Source organism: Macrobrachium nipponense, chromosome 3, assembly GCF_015104395.2.
Source record: "Macrobrachium nipponense isolate FS-2020 chromosome 3, ASM1510439v2, whole genome shotgun sequence".
NCBI lineage: Eukaryota > Metazoa > Arthropoda > Malacostraca > Decapoda > Palaemonidae > Macrobrachium > Macrobrachium nipponense.
The window spans coordinates 48851758-48860186 of record NC_087202.1 but is presented as its reverse complement, the minus strand read 5'-3'; the positions used below and the strand labels follow the sequence as shown (position 1 = coordinate 48860186).

Sequence of the window (8429 nt, the reverse complement as noted above, 5' to 3'; positions counted from 1 at the left end):
AGATATATGTATATAATAATATTAGAATGAATCAGTTGAATGATGACAGAAATAAGGTTTTCGAATTCTCTACCTGTTGACGTTTTCCCCGCCCTTATCAGGCGGACTCGACTTTGATGATGTTTGTGAATTAAAGCGCTGAGGTGGAATAGGATGGTCAATTCAACGTAATATCAGCGAACATGTCGAAAAGTTGTATAATAGTAATAATAATAATGATACTGGAGAAACAAATCCACAACTATAAACATGTCCTTATATTTAAAGATAAAGCTATATAGATAGCTTTCGGGAATCTGTTCGATTTCCGTTTTCAATCGAACAGATTCCTGAAAGCTATCTGTCGATATTTGACTTGCGCATAACTGTGGATTTGTTCCTCCATTTTAAGATCCATGCTAGCATGAGTAATTTTGATTTATAATATATATAATGATAATTTTGTCCCGTAATGTATCAGTGAAAGCACATTATATACAAAACGCAAATGCCGTAAAATAATGTATACTGAACACTAGATCAGGCAAGTTCATTATAAAATAATTTGTAAAATTTCGTGTCCACTGTAGATTGGGGACTGCCCACAAAAGTAATCGTTTGCCGCCAAAGCTTTCGCGTGTAATCAGAGCATTTAATGGCCACACTAGTCTAGACGCCTGCACTTGAAAATTTGTGTCAGGCGTGACCATGAAATTGATAAATGAAATAGGAATGACTTTAAACTTTTAAAGGATAGCGGTTTATCCCAAATAATGCAACAGTATTATTATTATTATTATTATTATTATTATTATTATTATTATTATTATTATTATTATTATTGTTGTTGTTGTTGTTGTTGCTCTTCAGGTGGGCCATTGACTTGAAATATAAGCTTCCAAAGTGTAAAGTGTTCATATGAATGAAACAACAGAAGGTAAGAGGAAATACAAAAAGAAGAGATTAGTTATTGGGGGAAAATGAATGAACAAAATAATCAATAATGTAAGTTAATTATGAAATAGAAGGAGAATGAGTGAGGTGTCATTAGAGAAGCTCCAGCAAAAATGCGCTATACTCCACTTCTTAGTATGAGGATCAACGTGAAATATAGTGCTTCTCATTTCACTACGACATATAGAAGAGTTGGGCAATCCTACTAAAGTCAGTGTATCAGTGGATTCAGCTCGCGACATTTCAAACGTGTGTCAGTTATTCTGAACAGATTCCAAAGAAGCACACAGACAGAGTATCTGCGTCGTATTTCTCACCTATTTCAGTTGAGTTGCGGGAGGCAAACCGAAGCTAAGTCTGAGCTCTATCAAGTTCAGTGATCAGGAGCAGATCTCGAAGTCGCCGACTTCACCAGGACACCTTTCGACGAGGAGTGTGCTTTCCGGTCAGAGGCACATTTGCTATAAATAGCTATCTACCCTTGCCACCCCCAGTGCACCAACTCACCACCCCCTCTTTCCTTAGCCCCTCATTTCCGATTCACCAGGCTCTCTCCCCTCACCCCCATATCCCCTCCTCTCGTGGTATTCCATGTAAATAGGTGTAAGGTTCGTTACACTGATCTACTTATAAGTGTATGCTATTGTTTGACAAAATGTGTCATCATATGAAACAGGTAAATAGAGCGCAGTCAACTTGCTCAATGCAAATTCTATTTGTGGAATAAGAGGAAAAAGCAGATCCAGGAGACACGAAATACTGAGACTGGCTGAATATAGAAAAACAAAGCACTCAGTAATTCTAGTGCTCGTTTTTATTGTTAGGTGGAGATTATCCGGACAAGTTCACAAAAGGCGTTGTTACCACAGCTCGTTTCTTGGCTTCCTTTAGCATCTTGCAGCTACAATATGTCCCAAGTAGTCAATATGGGTACATATGAGTGCTTTTTAAATTATGCGCCAGTGTATGAAAATAGGAATATTTAATTGCCGTCAGTATCATGATACAATATGTCAGAAAGCTGCTCCTGCGAGCTTGTGCTAAAATCCAAACCGATTATATTTCAACCTCTTCCTATTTTCATCAGTCACTTCATTTTTTCCATGGCAATTCTAAAATAATTCCTGAATGAAAAAAATGAGAGAGAGAGAGAGAGAGAGAGAGAGAGAGAGAGAGAGAGAGAGAGAGAGAGAGGAGGGGGTCGGGGTGGTAATGGGAGAACTTACAGCTGGATAACAAAACAGAGACCAAGGTATTCAACATTTCCAGTGACTCATACGGGAATATAATGATCACCCATAATGATTTACCCTTTCAACGCCCTGTGATGTACAGAATTCATTAACTTCCAAAAGATAAATCTCTGTATCATATAATTATAGCGAGTTGATATGCGTCACACCTAACAAAATATGAAAGCGAAATGAATACTGACAACTCGAGTCCATTTGAAACCTTGAGAGGAAAATAAAATAGGCCGACATACGTGTATGCCTAGAGGTAAATATTGAAGGGGTTTCCTACTGTATCCCGTTTGGTAACCTGGACACCTGTCGCCACTCCGTCACACCTGTTTTGAACACAGTGGAACTGAAGGCTAGAAGTGGGGCAGAACAATGTATGTTGTGACCGAAACACAATTGTGTATACGAATCGTGAGAATGTTCTAAAGGCACTGCTAACGAAGTTTTCGAAAATAGTACGCAGAATCCTGAAAAGAACCTCACAATTTCATCAGCCTGGTGAATAAATGGTATTGGCGGAAATATTGGCGAAATTTTATTCCAACGTTAGCTAAAGCAACAGTTCTAGGCCTACATTTGGTTTACCTTGCCAATGGCTCTCAATTCCATCTTAATGATTGTCAGAAACCTTCAAGCATATTTCCATTCTTTAATAAATGGTTTATCTGTCTTTCTATGGAGTATTTAATTACACATTCTGCCTTTGTATTTTCTTAATCAACTTTTCTTCCAAGAGAAAGGATTTTTCATCACTTCTGAAGGGTGCGGAAACACTTGCTTCTAGACTGTCTCGGAGCCTTACAGTAAAAATTTCCTATTCGACTTTAAACTTACTTGTTCATAGACTTAAATATCAACGTTTATTCAGCTAAACAAGCAGCCTCGTTATTAGGGCTGTCATTGATGATCCGAGTTAGCCCAACCCGTCTCTCTCTCTCCCTCTCTCTCTCTCTCTCTCTCTCTCTCTCTCTTCTCTCTCTCAATGACTATGACAATCGCCGTATGAACCCCGATCAACTTGATATGAGTATGTATGCTCCAGTTACGTAAAGAAATGTATAGAGCTTAACGAATTTACAATATTTTCGCATTCGACTGCAAAGTCTTCTTAACTTGCGATCTAACGGGACATGCCTCATGTTTGAACCTCCTGAGTAATCTCGTTTGCTCATTATCTGATTTATCTGTTTGCTCTCTCTCTCTCTCTCTCTCTCTCTCTCTCTGCCGTGAACGTGCTTATTTAGTATCTCCTTTATCTGTCCACTTATCGCTATATCTGTTAGCTCAGCGCTCTCTCACACTCACCCCTCCATGTCCAAAACGCTCACACACACACACACACACACACGCACACACTCCGCAAACTCGCACAAACACACGGCAAACGCTCCCATCTAGCGTAACGCCCATTCCAGGTTATAAACCATCAGAAGTGTCCTATTTCCTTCTTACCGTATCGTACGCCTTGTCACTGATATCTATAGAGTATTCGACAGCGCAGATGCGAACTTTCCTATACATCATTCTAAAGTTTGGTTAAGCCTGCCGAATATTCCATCGAATATCAACATTACTGATCGAAAAACTAAGTGCCATAATTTTATTATTATTTTATTATTATTATTATTATTATTATTATTATTAATTAACTTTCCGAACAAACCATCCCCAGGTATGAAAGTTCATATGATGAACGTGTAACAGGATAAAATAAGTAATGTGTATAATATAATTAAATATATATATATATATATTTATAATATATATATATATATATATATATATACATACATATATATAATTACTCATTTGCTCCTGTTAATAATAATAATAATAATAATAATAATAATAATAATAATAATAATAATAATAATAAAATAATAATAATAATAATAATAATAATTTGTAGAAGACCCTCTTTTAAGGGAATGCTGTTAAAGTGAATGCCAGAATTAAGCGAGTTGATTTTATATATATATTTGTTTTTTTCTATTTTTCTTACAATCCGCTTCCCAGGCTCAGCGATGTTTCTGAGTAACTGGCCAATATTTTCCTTTTTAGAAATTCACAAAATGAATATTGGCAGTTACTCAGAAACATCGCTGAGCTGAGAAGCGGAGTGTAAGAAAAATAGAAAAAACAATATATAAAAGTAACTCGCTCAATTCTGCCATTCTCTTTAACAGAACAATAATAATAATAATAATAATAATAATAATAATAATAATAATAATAATAATAATAATAATAATAATAATAATAATAATAATAATGTTAAGAAATTCACAGTTTCGTGAAAATAATTTGTTAAAAAATATCCATAATTATTTTTCAAAAATATATTTACATGTCAAAAAATATAGAGCAAAGACTTTCGAACACCTTAAAATGTAATCATTTGAACGTTATACTGATGAGGAAAACCGTGCAGGTGTTCGAAATTCTTTGTTCTATATTTTTACATAGAAATATAAATAAAGGTGTTTGCCACGAAGGAAAAAATGAAAAAGCGAGATAGCCGAGTACTTTCGGTCCTGTTCAGACCCTTTACTAAGGCAAACTGATTTTACAGAGGAAAACATAGTCAAAAGTAGGCTTAATATCCAAACTGACACTACAAGATTAGCAATAAGGTCGATTTCACTCTAACAGAAACGAGGAAACGCTTTTTCATTTTCTCCTTCGTGGCAAAAACCTTTATTTATTCATAGCATCACGTTTTATATACTTCGTGATCAAGTTATTCACATAGAAATTATATCTTTAATATATAATTGTGGATATTTTTAACAACAACAACAACAACAATAATAATAATAATAATAATAATAATAATAATAATAATAATAATAATAATAATAATAATAATAATAATAGTAAGTTATGGCACATAATTTTCCGATTAGTCATGTTATGGAATAAGCGATATATATATATATATATATATATATATATATATATAATATATATATATATATATATATACGTGTGTATATATATGTATATATACATATGTATGTATATATATGCATATGCATATACTGTATATATACATGTGTGTATGTAAAAGTAATAGCTGTCTGTCTGTCTAGGAATGTGCGTGTTCAACGCTATTAACACAGCACTCATTTATTTTTTATCTTTCTTCACATAGTAATAATATTAAAGGTAATGTAATCGACTCAGTATTGAGAAGCAAGTTCCAGGTTGCAATACTTGGGATTTTGTGCTCTGTCAGCCGGGAGATGAACAGGATAGAAACCGATAGCGAAGAATTTAATGTTTAACGAAAGTATCGAATTAAAACGAGATTAATTATGCCGTCGGTCTGAGTAAAACCCATCACATATGTCAGCCTTTCTGTTCATAAATTTGTTTCTTATTTGTTGGTTGATGCGTATCTGTAAATTGTTTATCAGCAAAGGTTCAGAAATCATTCTCAGTGGCTTATGCCATTCTTTATCAAGTCCTTGGGTCGTGGAAACGTACCCCTGATCGAGACTAATCAGATAAGTCAATATTGATCAGTTTCAGATGTGCAAACGACAGAAAACTAGGTTGCTCATTAGTTAAGAGCGCGTCAGGATGCTTTTTAATTGAATACATCTTACTTAAAAAGGCGCAAACATGCGTCAAAATACATTTTCGTAATTACAGGTGAGCCAACAAATAAGTCAATCGTTTGGTTGCTCCACGCAGATGATTTTCCACAGAATCAGTCAGCCAGCAAGTGTTGCTGAACCATTAACCTCAAGGCTGTCTAGATCGAAAGGATGGTTTCTATTTCCACTATATTAACTTTTTTATTAAAGTATAACAGATGCAGGTGGCTCTCTCCCGATGTCTCAATGCCCTGCTTTTAGAATTTCTCTCTGTGCGTCATTTATCTGCTTTAGTAGGAGTATTCCATCGCTTGAGCGATGGGGCTGTAGTGCTGCCCCCTGGGTTAAACCAAAGCGAAATGATTTACAGCATAATGTGTTTTACGGACTTGCTGTCATTTCTACAGATTTCTTCAAGTTTAGTCTTTCTGGAACTTCTTGGATGTTATATTGGTGGTTCTTGGGGAAAGCCATCAAACTCATCTTTAGTTATTTTAGAATTGCTATTCTTTTTCTTCTGTTTTATTTTTGTAATAATATCATGTGGTTTTATAGAAAAATGCTGAGAATATCATGGACAGATAGAGTGACAAATGAGGTGTTATCAAGAATTAGAACACAGAGAGCCCTTGTAAGAGACATAAGGAAGTGACATATGAATTTTGTTGGACATATAACAATAAATGAGAAGATAGAGCATTTGTGCCTTACTCGAAGAATAGAGGGCAGGAGAGCGAGATGTAGTCAAAGAGTAAAATACTTTGACAGCTTGGCGGGAGATTTGGATGAAGATTACATTGTAAATCAACTAATACAAGCGGCTAGAGATCGAGAGAGGTGGAGGCAAATGACCGCCAACGTCCAAGACACGGCACTTTGATAGATAGATAATAATATCAGCCATGATTTTCTTAATTCTCTTAATGGGAGGGTGATTTAATTTCCTGTTTTTCTGTTAAGCCGCTTGAAGACAGGCACGGCTTTTCCATATCTGTTCCTGATCCAGGTCTGGTTCTGCTACATTGCCGCCTCTTCTCTCGTTCTCAAAGTCACTTCCTCGGTGTTTAAACACCGGTCTTCTATTTGGAGCTTTATTATTATTATTATTATTCTCGGCTTCTCGTCTTTTTCTCCTGGCGATGTTAAATGATAGCGAATTTTCTTTCATTTTATCATTAAAAGAAAAGAAACATTTCAATTATTCACCGGCATTGAGTCGTATTTTTCCTCTCAAATTTTCAGTCAATCTTGAATCACCTGAAACTTCAAATGAGTAAAATTTCCTTTTTATCGAAAGTAAATCTTTCAGTACACCTACTCAGCTTCAATGTATTTATATTGAAAGCATATTTTTGGCAACGAGCAAGGTTAAATTCATTAACTAGGATATTTTCCACTATTTTACGTTTCCAGTAGAAGGATAATGTCATCAATCCACCTCACGTGGTGCACTGTAGGCATTACTAGAAGGTGCTTGCAAAGTACCTTCTGCCCCAACCTGCACCCACTACTCAGCCTTTGATTTTACCTCCATTCCCGCTTCCTTTCTTTGACCTTGCTGTCCAGCCTCTCCGACAAGTATACTTTTTAGTGCTGGTACAGTGGTTAGTGTCGTGGTATGCCACTCAGATGTCGCGGGTTCGCGTCTCCCCCAGGGTGATGAAAAATCACTGGCTCTGTATCATGACCGGTACAGCTGCAGTGTGAGGAGGTCTGCGGTGGGAGGCTGAAACCACCTTTCTTTGGAAGCTTGAATTTCAAGTCACGTGACCCTGTGACACGTCTCCTGTTCCGTGCGATTAGGTTTCATCGTTTTCAATCATAAATCACATGGAGTTTTCGTCAAGTTCCACCTTTCGCTTCAACTCCTTTGTTTTCTGGATTTCATTATGATGCTGTCCAACCACTTCAACTTCTTCTTATCATTATCACAAGCGCTGAATGGCCGACTGTGCCCCAATGCTCGGGTTGGCAGCCTGAATTTCATGACATCAGTCTATGGACTATTTCACTATTACTTTCCTTCGTGACTTCGTCTGATCCAAACTAGATCATGACGTTGGTTTTGTGTTAGTGGTGTATGGGAATATGCGAATATTAAAGGACACTAAAGTATTTGCACTTCTGGTTTGAATGCCATCGATCCATGAATTAAGATCAGACTTGATCAAAAGTATCTGTCTATCTATCCGTCAAAACACACACATGCACGCACACACACACACACACACACATGCACGCACACACACACACACACACACACATTGAAGATGGGAAAGGATTCCCGAAACGTATGTGTCAATAAAAAGAAGACATGATCTCCAGTCTTCTCGCTGTCCTCTTCATTATTAAACTTAAGCTCACCAGGAGCGAAAATCTTACAAGTTATTTACATAGTAAATACATACATACATACATGAATAACTTGATCACGACGTATATAAAACGTGATGCTATGTATAAATAAAGGTTTTTTGCCACGAAGGAAAAAATGAAAAAGCGAGATAGCCAAGTACTTTCGGTCCTGTTTGGACCCTTTACTGAGGCAAACTGATTTTACAGAGAACAACATAGTCAAAAGAAAGCTTAATATACAAACTGACACTACAAAATTAGCAAGCAATAAGGGCGATTTTCACTCTACAGAAAG

At 36.2% G+C, this 8429-nt stretch overlaps 1 protein-coding gene across 1 annotated transcript in view; it reads right to left on the bottom strand.

Moving 5' to 3' along the window:
- LOC135221748 (uncharacterized) overlaps nt 1-1406 on the bottom strand; it is a 73824-nt gene extending 72418 nt beyond the window's left edge. Inside the window, exon 1 of the mRNA XM_064259554.1 lies at nt 1251-1406. The gene's annotated coding sequence lies outside the window, so the exon portion shown is untranslated. The remainder of the gene's footprint in view (nt 1-1250) is intronic.
- Between the last annotated feature and the right edge of the window lie 7023 nt (nt 1407-8429).